The sequence below is a fragment of the Salvia miltiorrhiza genome, chromosome 4 (genome assembly GCF_028751815.1).
Source record: "Salvia miltiorrhiza cultivar Shanhuang (shh) chromosome 4, IMPLAD_Smil_shh, whole genome shotgun sequence".
Classification (NCBI taxonomy): Eukaryota; Viridiplantae; Streptophyta; class Magnoliopsida; order Lamiales; family Lamiaceae; genus Salvia; species Salvia miltiorrhiza.
Window position 1 is genome coordinate 26,734,180 of NC_080390.1, and position 16,412 is coordinate 26,750,591.

The window sequence follows — 16,412 nt, forward strand, 5'->3', positions numbered from 1 at the left end:
CCACACAGACAAGGAACCTCGAAGATTGAAGCCTCAGCCCAAATTCGAATTGCTCTCCAACGGAAGAAATCTTGAGGACGATTTACGCCAACGGATCTATTCAAGAGTTCTCCTACAAATAGCGCTCGAGGATCACTTCAATCTTCACCGATTCAACAACATAAGCTGAAGCTCTGCCGAAATAGCTACTCAGCCTAAAGCTTAACCGCCCAAAGCTTGAATCGAAGAAGAGAATTCCAAAGCCAAAATCAGTCACTGCTGATTACATACATTCTCTTAGACCCTAGGCATATATCTGTTTACCCAGAAGCCAAAGGTCAAACTTGCTTCAAAGAACTTGTTATTTGTAAGTATAGTTGGCACTCGTTTAAACCTCTCCCCCATAAGAGTGTTTGAGTGATTCGGAGTTCAGGAATGTACTCTGAACTCTGAGTGGAAAAGTCTGAGCACGAGGTGTGCTTAGCAGGGAAATCCTACGCGAGGTGTGTGGGGTGCTGAAGAGAGGTTATCTTCAGTTTACGGTTGTGTGCACCAGGCAAGCACACGGGTACGGTTTGCAGTGCACCAGGCAAGCACTTGCGGAGTGGATTGTTGGTCTGATCAACCAGCCGTGGATGTAGGAAAGGGTTTTTCCGAACCACGTAAAAGTCTCTGTGTTATTTACAGCTTTCAGTTTTACATTCATACTTGTGCTATTTCTATTGATAAAACTGAATACTGACTAACAGCAAAGAGAAACCTTAATCCAACTATCTGCTCCACCGAGGCTATTCGAAACTAAGTTTAATTTCCGCTACGTATGATATCAATCTGACTGAACTATCCTCTGATAGTAAGGAAGAGCGATATCATCTCTATCTTAGCAAACACGACTGAAGCCCTTACTTGGATCAGTTAAGTTCCAGTAACTTAACTGATAACTCTTTACTGATGTCACAGCCCACTATCCCAATGACGGGTTAACCGGGGTTATGACTTGGGGTGAACAATAAGAAATGGAAATGGACAATTACTTAACATTAAAGTATATGGAAATGTCACTCATAGATAAAATGCTAAGATCATATATGATTATTTGGATACTTATAAAACATACACATAAATGAGAACTGATTAAGGTGGGTTACCCAATAACACGTATCACAACGTCATAACATAGAGCTATCCTAATCAAAGTGTTTTGCAGCGGAAAACGTGTGAGATATACATATGAAGATGTATACTCAAGGTTACATTTCTTGAAATGATCAAAGGAACACCCGCTCAACATCATTCCATTCCATCAGCTGCTCAACCTGCACATTTAGAAATACATGCAGGGCTGAGTATAAAAATACTCAGTGGGCACGTATGCCTAAGTATAAAAAATACATGCTTCAAATCTGTAAATTGTCATGCCATCATAAACAGTACAGCAAGGGAGTTTTTCGCTAAAAAGGCCCAAGCTTACTAAGTTCATTTGTGATTCTTAAAGTTCGACTGCAGTCTAAGTTCTCTTGTAATCTATCATATCTGGAACTGTGTGCCGGAGAGGTGGCCACCTCTCACGGTCACTGGACCGGCCAACCCGCTAGATGACTCACGGTCACTGGTGTACACTAGCCCTGGCAAGATAGCTATCAACTGCTCAGGACCCGAATTCGATTGCATCATTGGCAAAGCCAAAGCAGATAGATATCATACTAAAATTGAAACATTTTATGGCAAGACAATACTTGAAATAACTTTAACTCAAAGATTTTGTCATGAAATAACTTGCTTGAATGTATCATTTAAACTCATTTGATATATATATGAAACTGAAATTAACAGTTAGATCATCTCATGCATTCATTCGTATAAGAGGCCTACGATACGTAGGGGATCTCTATATACGTATAGTAAAAGTAATGCCCACCTGGATAGGCAAAGCCTGAAGATCATAATCACATAAACTCGTCTTGGGAAAGCAGCGCTAATCCCCTTGGTTCATAAAGCCTACAAGAAATTCTATTCTTAATAGATCTCGTGAAGCTAACTTAAAGTCTTAGTGGATGTACTAAACATACTTGATTCATCACGCCGGGTTTCCAAAATTTAGTAAATAAATAATTAAAAACTAAATTCTTGAGTTAAGGACACCAACAATATTCTTACTCGATTTTCTTAAAAATTGGAATTATAATTAAAACCAATTAAATACTTTTATTGCAAGTAAAAATGCAATTTCATGTCGTGCTTAGCATATAATAAGTAATTCACTTAAAATATGCACATAATAATAATATAATATCATTACGTAAATTATCTTTAAAATAATTAATCAAACTAATATGATAGTCTAATTAAATAAAATGATGCAGTCCCTATAAATAAAATAAAACAGTCCAAGATCTTTTATAAAAAAAAATACAATGGCCCAACACCTTAATAAAATACTGCTGCCCATCTTTAAAATAAAAGAGACCCACTGAATAATTAAAGAAATGCCCATCAGTCAATTAAATGAAAATCGGCCCAACTCCTCATCACAGCCCAACATTTGCATCCAAGTTTTAAATAAAACAAAGAGGCCCATCTAAAATAAATTTGCAGCCCATCTTTAGCTCAAAATAATTAGGCAAAGCCCAAACCTTTCTTATCTTTTAACAAAATTACCCACACACACAAAACACATGAACACACACACAAAACACTCAGCGCCGCAGCAGGCACCCTCTTCCCCCTCTCTTCTTCTCCGGCGGCGGCAGCGTCGCCGCCTCCGCCGCCCAACCGCCGTCGCCCTCTTACTTCTCAACCCCTCCCATGTCTCTCTCTTTCTCCCTCTAAATTTCCGGCGACAGCCACCACCACCACCGTTGCCAATCCAGCCCTTGTTCACAGATCTCTCTCTAACTCACAACCATGGTCAAGACTCACACACCCACAAATCGAAACGGTCACCGGGAACCATCTCCTTTCCCATCTCCCTCGATCTACCTTTCTTTCCACCTCCGGCACCAACGACTCCTCACCGCCGATGTGCCTGTACTCCCTCATCTCTCACCGCCTCTGTCTCCCTCTCGGATTCAGGCTCGCCGAGCCCCTGCTCAACTCACCGTCTGCACTCTCCGGCAACCGCAGCGGTGCCACGGCCGCCGCCCTCTTCCCCTGCCTAAATCAGCCACCACCGCCGTCCGTCGACCCTCTCCAGACCCGGCTTACACACCCAACAAACATATAGCATTCTTCTTCTTCTTCTCTTCTATTTACTAGTACAGTTTTTTTCTTAAAAGCATTTATGTAAATGTAAAACTTGTGAAAAGTTATTCCAAAAATTCATGTATGTTTTTCTTTAACATGGGCTGATTTAGTAAAATATACATAAGCTTATATATATATATATATATATATATATATATATATATATATATATGTATACACACACACGAACATATGAAAGATGAAAGCTAATATATCTGAAATTGTATGCTTATAGCTGGAATAAAAATCTGTGAAAAAAATTAGTGGGGTAAAACCTTGAATCGGTGATTGTGGTGCTCTGAACTTGAACTCTATGTGCTCATGTTTGACTGGTTGGCTGATGAAGTTATGAAGCTTCAACTCTCTCTTTAAAAAAAAATGAAAGTGTATTGGGTGATTGGTGTGAAGTGATGAATAACAAATTTGCTAAGTATAACTATGACGGATGAGCTTTGAGGGTAGGTGGGTGAGAGAGGGAGTAGGTGGATGTGTGTTAGGTGAGGGAGAGAAGTAGGTTGGAATAAAATAAAATAAAATAAAATAAAAAGTCTTTCGGGTTGTACTATGAAAACTGTAATAATCGTTCAGTGTTTGCTTAAATAAATAGCTCGTGTAGATGCTAAATGTTTAATGTTCAATTTAAATAAATATGAAATGCATAAGAATTTAAATGACTAACATTTACAAAAAGGATTTTGCAAATCGTTTGTTGGAATTAAAATAAATCGTTTTTATTTCTCCAGCATAATCATCCTAATCTAAGCTTGAAATAAATTCTAAACTTAATCGAAATGAGCGGGGTATTACATTCCTCCCGCCTTACAAAAATTTCGTCCTCGAAATTGCATACCTTGATAATCTAGCTGAGGATACTAGTCTTTTATTTCATCCTTCTCTTTTATGACCTTTTCCATCCTGTGATGGTTCCACTACATGACGAGAACAATATTATTGCCTCGTAAAACTTGAATCTTGCGATCAAGTATCTGGACTGATTTCTCTTCACAACTTAGGTACTGGCTATGACTACTTTATCTTGCTTAATCACATGCTTTCTTAATTGCGAGATGCTATACGTATTGTATACATCCACAATGCTTGGTGGCAGAGCCAACTTATAGGCTACAAAGGCCTAACTTATCTAGGATCTCAAAAGGTCCTATATAACGGGGTCGTAACTTGCCCCTCTTTCCGAAACGTATAACTCCCTTTGAGGGAGAGACTTTGAGGAAAACTCGATCCCCAACATTAAATTCTAATTCCGATCGGTGTTTATCGGCGTAAGACTTTTGTCTATTTTGAGTTTCTTTGATTCTTTGCTTGATGTGGTCTACTTTCTCAATCATCTGTTGGACCAGTTCAGGACCTCACAACATTCTTTCACCCACTTCATCTTAGTAAAGTGGTGAACTACCTTAATTGTTTCTTTCGTCCTAAGTCACCTTCTCAGATTTGACTAGGGAATTCTAACATCAAACTTTTCTCATTATCTTGGTAACTTTCACTTAAAGATTAATGGCACTCCTTCTGCCATGTAAACTCATTTTTTTCATTTCCAATTGATTATTTAATGGGGGTTTCTAAGTTTCCATTGTAGTGGCGTTCCAACTTTATTCTTGCTGTAGCTTCTGGCACTTTAGCCAAATCATTCACTCCCTTAGCTTAAGCATACTAACCTTGGGGTTGGTTTATACCTTAAGTTTAGTTCTAGTGCTTTCCTTCCATTTCCTTTTTCTTTACCTCCATCTTGAGGTGGTGTACATATCTTGTTTGTGCGTGAACTTTTTCCTTCTCCAATTGTTGTAGTGACTCGGTGGTGAGAGTCTCGTTCATTTCTTGTTCCTTCATAATATCTCCCTAGTTTACTAGGGGAAATGAAAATCCCATGCCGCGATTCATTTACGAACTCCTTTACGCATTTCTCATTATTCATTTATAAATGACTTAAATAAGCATTTTAAACTCCATTATAAAGGAATTGATTTAAAACATTTTAATCCTTTAAAAAAAAATCCATACTCATAAAGCCTTAACTCATGCTCTATCTCATATTCTATCTCTTTACTCAACTCTATATGAACTCTCCACTCATCTCAAATCCTTAAGTTCAAGGATAGGTTTCAAGAAAATCATGGTACTAAGTCTCGATTTATCTATCATATAAGGCTCTTCTAATCTCATTCAACACATAGATAACACAATCAAACATTATCAAAACATGCTCTGTTTTTACACTGACTCAACTTCAAAATCTAACTTGTTCTTACTCCGACACCTCCTGGACTCGAGACTCATACCAAAAGAAAGATCTTCGAGTCTATTTTCATATATAAAAAAAAATAGAGTAAAAAAAAACTCCAAGTATTGTAGGAGATATGACTGTTTTACTACAGTCTACCATATTCGGCAGTTTTGAGCAATCGTAAACTTGGATTTTTGAAACAAAATAGTAAATGTTGTCAAACTGGACTCAATTTTTGTGGATATCTAGCTAACACAATAAGGTTAATACCATAAAATTTTGGAAAGCTAGATCACACAGGAAGCTACTGAAATGAATGACTCTTTCCCCTGCTCTCTGAAACTCTCGGTAGTAATGTGCAGTTTCGGTTTTGTATTTTATAAAAATAGTAAACGAAGTCCAAATGACTTGAAATTTTACCGATGTTCTCAAGACTCATGTAGAGACTTGGTATAAAAGTTTCAAAGCTTTTTGACATTGAAAAACCATCGATCACAGTAGGTCAGTAGGCCTACGAAATTCACCAAAATCTCATCTCAAACTCTTAAAATACTCAACTCAACATTCCTTCAAGGAAACTCATCAAAGCTCATTTTAAACACATATAACACTCACAAACATTCAAGCACATTATAATGCTCATCATACTCAAATCTTGACTCTCTTCTTACATCATAACCTCAAATCTCTAGTAAAACGTTTCAATGAACGCATCATTAAAATTCTCTTCTCATTTTCATGCTCAAAATTACTCAAATACTCAAACACGATCTCATTCATCATATAAATCATTATATACATATAGATTCCGTTTTATCATGTACTAAACTCTAATGAAACTTCATGTATCATCATAAAACTTTTAATAAAACATGACAAACTTTCACATAATGGTCATAAAGCAATTAGACCTCGTTTTATCAATCATCGACTTCTCAAAATATGAAAACTCAAAAACTCATACAAACTAAACTAAGTCAAAAAATTTCTTAGCCAACAAAAGACTTACTCAAACATAATTATACATTAATATCATGCTCAAATACATATATCTTAAGCCAAAATCACTTAAATGACACATAGGCAAAAAGTCCTAATTTTTATTAAACTAAACTCTTTTGAAAATATCGCTAATCATGTATAACCTATTGATCAAATCATAGATCTAACATCCTAGGTTACCAATTAGCACAAATCAACATCATAAAACAAGATCACATATAGATACACATGTATGTCATCTTCTTCCTCAAACTAACAATTTTCATTTTTCATTTCTCAACCTCAAGCTTCAATCTCATCCATCATTAATCATCTAGATCATCTCATAAACTCAAATCCATCATCAATACATCAATTGATCCATAGGATCTCAACATCCCAATTTTAGGTAACTAACCCAATAGAAAAATCTATATCTCATGGCTAATCATCAAGATATTCATATATATTAACTCAATAATCATCAATCATCATATAACTCAAGCCAATTCAAGAAAACAAACAACAAAATTTCGTAGGGTTTCAAGCCTCTAATTTTCGAAAATTTCATAGAAATAAGTTGGGTGATTTTCTTGCTCAATCATGATCATATACTCACATATAACATCATACAATCTAGATCTATAAAAATAAGAATCTTTTACCCAAGATTAAACAAAGATCAAAGTTTTCCTTTCTCACTCTTCAAACCAAACCCCACGATCCTCTTGAAATCTTCAAGAATTGAAAGGTGTTTATGTTGATTTGGTGGAGGATTTGATCTTGATGTGAACTTGGAAGCTTTGGTGATTCATCTATGGTGATATTTTGGAGCAAAATCGGAAGAGAGGGAGAGAAATTGAGAGTGGCCGAATGGTGAAGAAAATAAGGGAAATGAAGTGAATTTATCTTGCTTAGGAAGGATGATTGGAGACCAAATACTATTCACCATTTAATACTTGTTCCCCCCTAAACCTACACATTAATCCCTTCCCTTCATCTTCATACCACACGTCCACCTCAAGTAATGCTAAGGAAATTAATCACATGCTTATTAGATTAAAATAATCATGTGTGTGTAAGGTTGTGTAGTCTAGAATAAATCATGTGTTAAGCTACATTAATAAAATTATAAAAGACTAATTACTAATTAATGCAATGCTATAACACAAAACTCTTGTGACCAATATTTAAAATAAATATAGCACTAATATTAGTGCACTCACTCAATTATAATATTCCTCATCATAGGAAAAATAATTTGAAAATATTTTGTTTGGAAAAATTTTCATAAACCGGCATTCTTTGATTTCTCGGTAAAAATAAACTGCACTTGCTTTGAAAACTTAATTAAAATTCCAAGTGCTAAAGTCATCGAATAAAAATCATAATAACTTGCTCACAATGACATACGTAACAAAACTCACATAATCAATCAGTCACGTAATTTCACATAATATTACGTCAAAGCAGTCGGTAAACACAGACAAACTAGACGTCTCTCCGACCGACTTTTTTTTTTTTTTTTTTTTTCAAGGTTTTTCACTCTTTCTTTCTCGACTCTATTTCCAACTCATTATTCCTATTTTCTTAATATGACAGTCAATCTCTCTGACATATCAGTACTCTCAATAGTGTTAAGACACTATCTCACAACATAGGGAAAAGTACGGGGTGTTACATGTACTATCAAATTTAGATAAAATTCATGACTTCATGCATAATTTAAAATTCATGTGGCTCATATAAATACACTTAACTCACCAATTATAACTTATGCACCACATTTATAAAAATTTCCTTTAACTAAGCACATTAAAACACATATATAACGATTAAATCACATCAGATAAATCAAACCAGTTTTTATTACTAATGGATGTCGAACCCTAATTATTAATAATTAAGCCCTTAATCAGGGATTAAAAGTCGGGGTATGACATACTATCCCCCTTAAAAGAAATTTCATCACGAAATTTGTACCACAGAAATTAATTCTGGGTACTTCTCCTTCATGCTAGAATCGAGTTCCCACGTCCCTTTTTCTTGATCATGGTGCTTCCAAAGAACTATTACTAAGGGTATCGACTTATTCCTTAGTACTTAAATTTTCCGATCTAGAATAGATTCGGGTCTCTCCTCATATCAATAGGATTCCCAATTCCAATTTATATACACGAAATTTACTTGAGAATAAGTTCCCTCGTTCTTTTGCGGCGGTTCATTGCTCCTACCTCATTCCAAGGGCTCATCTACGAGGTATTCTATTTTCCAAAGACCAAAATGGTCATCAACCCATTTCTTGTTACCTACACATACACAACACTTTCCTATGAATCTATCTTAAAACTATCATAGACCAATTAACTTAAGTTCTCGTACTCGAACACTATATTACGGTCTTAACTTAAACTCTGAATTTCTATCATAATGAGTGGTAAATATCACTAATAGGACAAAGACTAATCTCAACTAATCACAATGAGATACAATTATATGAAGCCATAGTTTGGGTAGTATACTACATCGGTAGACTAACACTTCTTGGTCTTATCAAACAAGGGGATCTATTATGACAACTCACGAGTTGCAAGGCTCAAACTCAACACAACAACAAAACAAGGTGTTGTAGAAATTGTTCAAGAGAATCAAAAGAATGACCAGAGGGTATGAAATGATTAACTACTAGGTCGAACAAAATGACCTCGAGTATGAACCTTTCTGGCTTTTCAACCGAAAGTTGAAACACATGGGTTTTCAACCCAAAAGACGTCTACTGAGATTTGGATCATGTGAACTGGCCAGGTCCAACATCATCACCTCCCAATCACACGGGAAACATCGTCCCGAACTTGAAGGGCCATGAACATACTATACATAACAAAACATAAGTTCATTATGACAACTAAACTTATCTTAAGGTTCCCTATCCTATTAATCTCAAACCCCAAACCTCTCTTAAGACATATACACACAGACATACGTACACAGGCAAAACACACTATTCATAAAATCTATCCTGTAGCAAAAGTCAATTTGATATTCCGTCGCACTTGAATATTCGAACGTAGAGACTATGGTTCAACCTTTGATGCAACGTTTAGCTTGAATTCGTCATTCTGTGCTTTTCCTTTACCTCGTACATATCTTTTCATTCCTCTTTGTAGTTCAAAAGAACCATCATTTTCTTAAGGGAGCTGAGACGTTCTAAGTTCTCTTTCATTATTCTAAATCATCACCTTAAGAATCTAGATTGTAGAGATATCCTACTAATCTAGTAGTCTATGTTCTTTTGAAATTGTGATCATGCATCTTATAGCAATCTATGTTCTCTGGGAAAACATATGTCATTTTTCTATCATTCATCTGATCATAACATCATAGACTGCGAAAATATGCCATGAAAGGCAAAACATTCAACATTTCATCATAACATGCTCTTCACATAAACATATTCATGAAGCATTTTAGAACATTAACATCTTTAAAACGTTGAAACTGCAGTTACCTTCTTTCCTTGATTGAGCACGATGCAATGGAGTGTTGAGCGGTGCCATATGAACCCATGTAAGTATAAAGAATCAAACTAGACTCGACTCTTTAGAATAAGGTTTCTAGGGCCAGAGCGAACGAACCGCTCTGATACCACTCTGTCACAGCCCACTATCCCAATGACGGGTTAACCGGGGTTATGACTTGGGGTGAACAATAAGAAATGGAAATGGACAATTACTTAACATTAAAGTATATGGAAATGTCACTCATAGATAAAATGCTAAGATCATATATGATTATTTGGATACTTATAAAACATACACATAAATGAGAACTGATTAAGGTGGGTTACCCAATAACACGTATCACAACGTCATAACATAGAGCTATCCTAATCAAAGTGTTTTGCAGCGGAAAACGTGTGAGATATACATATGAAGATGTATACTCAAGGTTACATTTCTTGAAATGATCAAAGGAACACCCGCTCAACATCATTCCATTCCATCAGCTGCTCAACCTGCACATTTAGAAATACATGCAGGGCTGAGTATAAAAATACTCAGTGGGCACGTATGCCTAAGTATAAAAAATACATGCTTCAAATCTGTAAATTGTCATGCCATCATAAACAGTACAGCAAGGGAGTTTTTCGCTAAAAAGGCCCAAGCTTACTAAGTTCATTTGTGATTCTTAAAGTTCGACTGCAGTCTAAGTTCTCTTGTAATCTATCATATCTGGAACTGTGTGCCGGAGAGGTGGCCACCTCTCACGGTCACTGGACCGGCCAACCCGCTAGATGATTCACGGTCACTGGTGTACACTAGCCCTGGCAAGATAGCTATCAACTGCTCAGGATCCGAATTCGATTGCATCATTGGCAAAGCCAAAGCAGATAGATATCATACTAAAATTGAAACATTTTATGGCAAGACAATACTTGAAATAACTTTAACTCAAAGATTTTGTCATGAAATAACTTGCTTGAATGTATCATTTAAACTCATTTGATATATATATGAAACTGAAATTAACAGTTAGATCATCTCATGCATTCATTCGTATAAGAGGCCTACGATACGTAGGGGATCTCTATATACGTATAGTAAAAGTAATGCCCACCTGGATAGGCAAAGCCTGAAGATCATAATCACAGAAACTCGTCTTGGGAAAGCAGCGCTAATCCCCTTGGTTCATAAAGCCTACAAGAAATTCTATTCTTAATAGATCTCGTGAAGCTAACTTAAAGTCTTAGTGGATGTACTAAACATACTTGATTCATCACGCCGGGTTTCCAAAATTTAGTAAATAAATAATTAAAAACTAAATTCTTGAGTTAAGGACACCAACAATATTCTTACTCGATTTTCTTAAAAATTGGAATTATAATTAAAACCAATTAAATACTTTTATTGCAAGTAAAAATGCAATTTCATGTCGTGCTTAGCATATAATAAGTAATTCACTTAAAATATGCACATAATAATAATATAATATCATTACGTAAATTATCTTTAAAATAATTAATCAAACTAATATGATAGTCTAATTAAATAAAATGATGCAGTCCCTATAAATAAAATAAAACAGTCCAAGATCTTTTATAAAAAAAATACAATGGCCCAACACCTTAATAAAATACTGCTGCCCATCTTTAAAATAAAAGAGACCCACTGAATAATTAAAGAAATGCCCATCAGTCAATTAAATGAAAATCGGCCCAACTCCTCATCACAGCCCAACATTTGCATCCAAGTTTTAAATAAAACAAAGAGGCCCATCTAAAATAAATTTGCAGCCCATCTTTAGCTCAAAATAATTAGGCAAAGCCCAAACCTTTCTTCTCTTTTAACAAAATTACCCACACACACAAAACACATGAACACACACACAAAACACTCAGCGCCGCAGCAGGCACCCTCTTCCCCCTCTCTTCTTCTCCGGCGGCGGCAGCGTCGCCGCCTCCGCCGCCCAACCGCCGTCGCCCTCTTACTTCTCAACCCCTCCCATGTCTCTCTCTTTCTCCCTCTAAATTTCCGGCGACAGCCACCACCACCACCGTTGCCAATCCAGCCCCTGTTCACAGATCTCTCTCTAACTCACAACCATGGTCAAGACTCACACACCCACAAATCGAAACGGTCACCGGGAACCATCTCCTTTCCCATCTCCCTCGATCTACCTTTCTTTCCACCTCCGGCACCAACGACTCCTCACCGCCGATGTGCCTGTACTCCCTCATCTCTCACCGCCTCTATCTCCCTCTCGGATTCAGGCTCGCCGAGCCCCTGCTCAACTCACCGTCTGCACTCTCCGGCAACCGCAGCGGTGCCACGGCCGCCGCCCTCTTCCCCTGCCTAAATCAGCCACCACCGCCGTCCGTCGACCCTCTCCAGACCCGGCTTACACACCCAACAAACATATAGCATTCTTCTTCTTCTTCTCTTCTATTTACTAGTACAGTTTTTTTCTTAAAAGCATTTATGTAAATGTAAAACTTGTGAAAAGTTATTCCAAAAATTCATGTATGTTTTTCTTTAACATGGGCTGATTTAGTAAAATATACATAAGCTTATATATATATATATATATATATATATATATATATGTATGTATACACACACACGAACATATGAAAGATGAAAGCTAATATATCTGAAATTGTATGCTTATAGCTGGAATAAAAATCTGTAAAAAAAATTAGTGGGGTAAAACCTTGAATCGGTGATTGTGGTGCTCTGAACTTGAACTCTATGTGCTCATGTTTGACTGGTTGGCTGATGAAGTTATGAAGCTTCAACTCTCTCTTTAAAAAAAAATGAAAGTGTATTGGGTGATTGGTGTGAAGTGATGAATAACAAATTTGCTAAGTATAACTATGACGGATGAGCTTTGAGGGTAGGTGGGTGAGAGAGGGAGTAGGTGGATGTGTGTTAGGTGAGGGAGAGAAGTAGGTTGGAATAAAATAAAATAAAATAAAATAAAAAGTCTTTCGGGTTGTACTATGAAAACTGTAATAATCGTTCAGTGTTTGCTTAAATAAATAGCTCGTGTAGATGCTAAATGTTTAATGTTCAATTTAAATAAATATGAAATGCATAAGAATTTAAATGACTAACATTTACAAAAAGGATTTTGCAAATCGTTTGTTGGAATTAAAATAAATCGTTTTTATTTCTCCAGCATAATCATCCTAATCTAAGCTTGAAATAAATTCTAAACTTAATCGAAATGAGCGGGGTATTACAACTGAAGAGCCTTCAGTATCAGTCGTCAACCCTGTTGGTCAAAACTAATTTCGGTAAAACAGGTGTCTTGTTTGCATGCAAAGTTTCGTTCTAATCTCTGACTGAGATCCCTCTGATTGAGGTCGGTAGATTGGTGTAAAAATAGCCTATAGGTGTATTCCCCCCCCCATACACCTATTCGAGACCCCCGGACCTAACATGAGTTTAAGCTGTATATTGTTGATTAGGAATTACTCTATATTGTTGGACTGATTATTCGCTGCAATGATATGCCCAAATTATCTAAACTAATATTTGCGACCTATTATTGGTTTGTATTTATAAACGATGAATGCATTTATTCTTTTTGACAATTCATTGATATGATTTAAATGGACCTCCAGTAATTGGAGTGTCAAAGCCATATGTAGAAAGACCACAAGAACCGTATGCATGAGGTATCTCCGCCATGTGCCAGCAGATTCAAATCCAACTATAGAGAAAGTTTAGTCCTTTACATTTATTTATTTATTTATTTTTGTTTTGATTTTCATTGCATGAGATTTGTGCTTATCGATTTTAGGTCTCGGGGCTGCACTAGGGAAGAAGGTAGCAGCTGCCTCTACTTAAGGTTGAGAACATATTTGGTCGTACTTATCTTTATTGCAATCTTGAGAGAGATAAAGGCAATGCAATTTTTGGGATTTTCATTATAACATTTTTATCCATATAATTGTTAAGTTTTGTTGGTGCTTCTCACAAGTATTTTGACATATGGTTCAAAGACCGGTTCATTGCTGTAATGAGTTTGTTCTCCTTCCTCCCGATATTGAATTCTTGATTTCTCTCTCTGTTATGATTGGCATGAAGCAAGAGAATTAAGTTATTGAGGTTTTGATTTTTGGGTTCAATTATTTTTTTAAAAAATAATGCATTAAAAAAATTAAACTACAAATAAAATGCCAAAATTTAATAAGGGAGCGAAACGCCTAAAGTCTTCAAATAAAAACGCGAAGCTCTTTTCTTAACTCTTGTAAAATTCTCATCTAAAAAACACCACCAATTTCTTATGTTTATATTTTATTTCTTCAATTAATTTTGTTAAAAGTTTTGTTTATAATTTTATAGTGATTGTATTAGTTTTGTATTTTTAAATTTTGTAATTTTAGAAAATAAACTATACTTTATTAAATATAATTAATCCATAATTTTGTTTATAATTGTCCTTAGATCTTGACTATCTAAGGGTTGGAAATTGTTAATATTTTATATTTTAAAAAGTATTTTTTATTTTAGCCCCCTCCTAAGTTATTAATAACATGCTCAGTTATTGGGCTAAAAAAATCTATTTTAGTGGGCTTTTAAACAAATAAATGAATCTAAGATTGTTAAAAGAGGAAAATTAAATTTAAATAATAAGCCAATTAAACTTTAAGTATTTTATTTATATTTTACAAAAGACGATTTTTTTAAACCTATGACAACAGCAATGTCTTTATTTATTTTATGAATATCTTTATTGAAATTTAAAAAATATATACTCATTAAAAAACAAGTCTGGAAGATTTTCTAAAACACAGTAACTAACAAATTTTTGGTTTCATGAATGCAAGAAAAAATATATAATTCAGGAACCACACTGATAAATAGCTGACTTAGAAGACTTAGAAGAAGACTAAGATTATGTGTTACGTATATTTTTTTTTCTATATTATGAAGTACTTAAAACATTTCCAGTAAAATTTGTAGTAGTTATGTGTGTTAAATATAAAGTCAGGAGCTATTAGTTATAATAAGCTATATAGCATCAACTAACTAATAAATTAACTAAAGAGTGGATTTTGAAAATAGCCACTTTTATATAGTAAAAATAAATTTTACCCACTAATATAAAAACTTAATAAAATATCCACATTTACCATTTTACCCTTGCATATAAAAATTTTACAAATACCCACGAATTCACAACCAGTGAATTCACAACTAAATAACAAGTATTGGTTGTGAATTCAAGTTTTAAAGTTTGAATTCACAACTATAAATAGTGTTAGTTGTGAATTCGCGTGAATTCACAACCCACGCTATTTCAAGTTGTGAATTCACAACCGATAAAATTTGAATTCACAACCAATATTTTTTTAAGTTGTGAATTCACAACCAATAAAACTTGAATTCACAATCAACACTATTTCAATTGTGAATTCACAACCAACGCCGATAATTCAGTTGTGAATTCATAAACTTGGTTGTGAATTCAAGAACATTTGTACAAAATTACGCGATTTTCATCAATTTCTTCAATCTGTGATCCAATATACTTAGTATTCAATCAAAGCAAAGCTTATGCAGAAATTTTTTTACATTTCCTTTCTTGAAACGAAATACATCGCTTGTAAACATCGAAAATCCCCAAAACAAGAAAATTTTTAAAAAGCCCCAAGTTCAGCTCAAATTAGGGCACGATTTCCCCAAATCAGAAAACTAAATCAAAAACTAAATCAAAAACCAAATCAGGAAACTAAATTAGGCCAGGCTCCCTTCACGCCGAAAATCATCGAATCAAGAGTGAAGAAATACAAAAAATCCAGCGACACCTGCACCAGATTCGGCAAGATGACGGAGGACGATTTGCTGTTCATCCACTTCGTCCAGCGCATCTCCAAATTGACGAACGCGTTGAGCGAGTTCCCGGCGGATTCGAACGTGAACTCGTCGATGAATCAGACGAGCGTGGCGCTGCAGCACGCCATGGTGTTTCTGGAGGAGGAATTCCGCGCCTTGTTGGAGGATTCGAGAGAGAGAAATCGGCGCTGAGGCGGCGGCGTGGTGAAGGACGCAGTTGGCGGTGGTCGTGCTGAGGCAGCGGCGTGGTGAAGAGCATGCGGCGGCGCCGCTTGGAAGAGAAAGATCGAGAGAAAGAGAGAGAGAGGAGAGAGAGCGGGTAGAGAGAGAGAGAGAAATGAGAGAATGAAAGGAAATTAGGGTTTGCCATTTATATAGAAGGGTAATTTAGTCATTTAACATAAAAAGTGAGTATTTTTTTATGTTTTTATTTGAGTGGGTAAAATTTATTTTTACTATATGAAAGTGGGTATTCTTATATATTAACACTTAACTAAATTCATTTAGTTTATTGGATTCTCAAAACATATTGGGCTGGCCCAGTAGCAGAATCATTTAGTTAAATGGGTTCTCAAATAAATTTAGCCCACTTCAGTTTATAAGAAAAGGGTGAACGCCAAAAT

General features: G+C 35.5%; 2 long non-coding RNA genes across 2 annotated transcripts; both read right to left on the bottom strand.

Moving 5' to 3' along the window:
* Positions 1–1,093: 1,093 nt before the first annotated feature.
* LOC131020035 (uncharacterized) lies at positions 1,094–3,804 on the bottom strand. The gene is made up of 3 exons (XR_009100592.1): positions 3,498–3,804; positions 1,898–1,977; positions 1,094–1,295 (listed from the first exon to the last, which is right to left on the bottom strand). It is a non-coding gene; the product is annotated as an uncharacterized LOC131020035 (long non-coding RNA).
* A 6,454-nt stretch (positions 3,805–10,258) lies between these two features.
* Positions 10,259–13,149, bottom strand: LOC131020036 (uncharacterized). Its single transcript, XR_009100593.1, has 2 exons — positions 12,656–13,149; positions 10,259–10,460 (listed from the first exon to the last, which is right to left on the bottom strand). It is a non-coding gene; the product is annotated as an uncharacterized LOC131020036 (long non-coding RNA).
* Between the last annotated feature and the right edge of the window lie 3,263 nt (positions 13,150–16,412).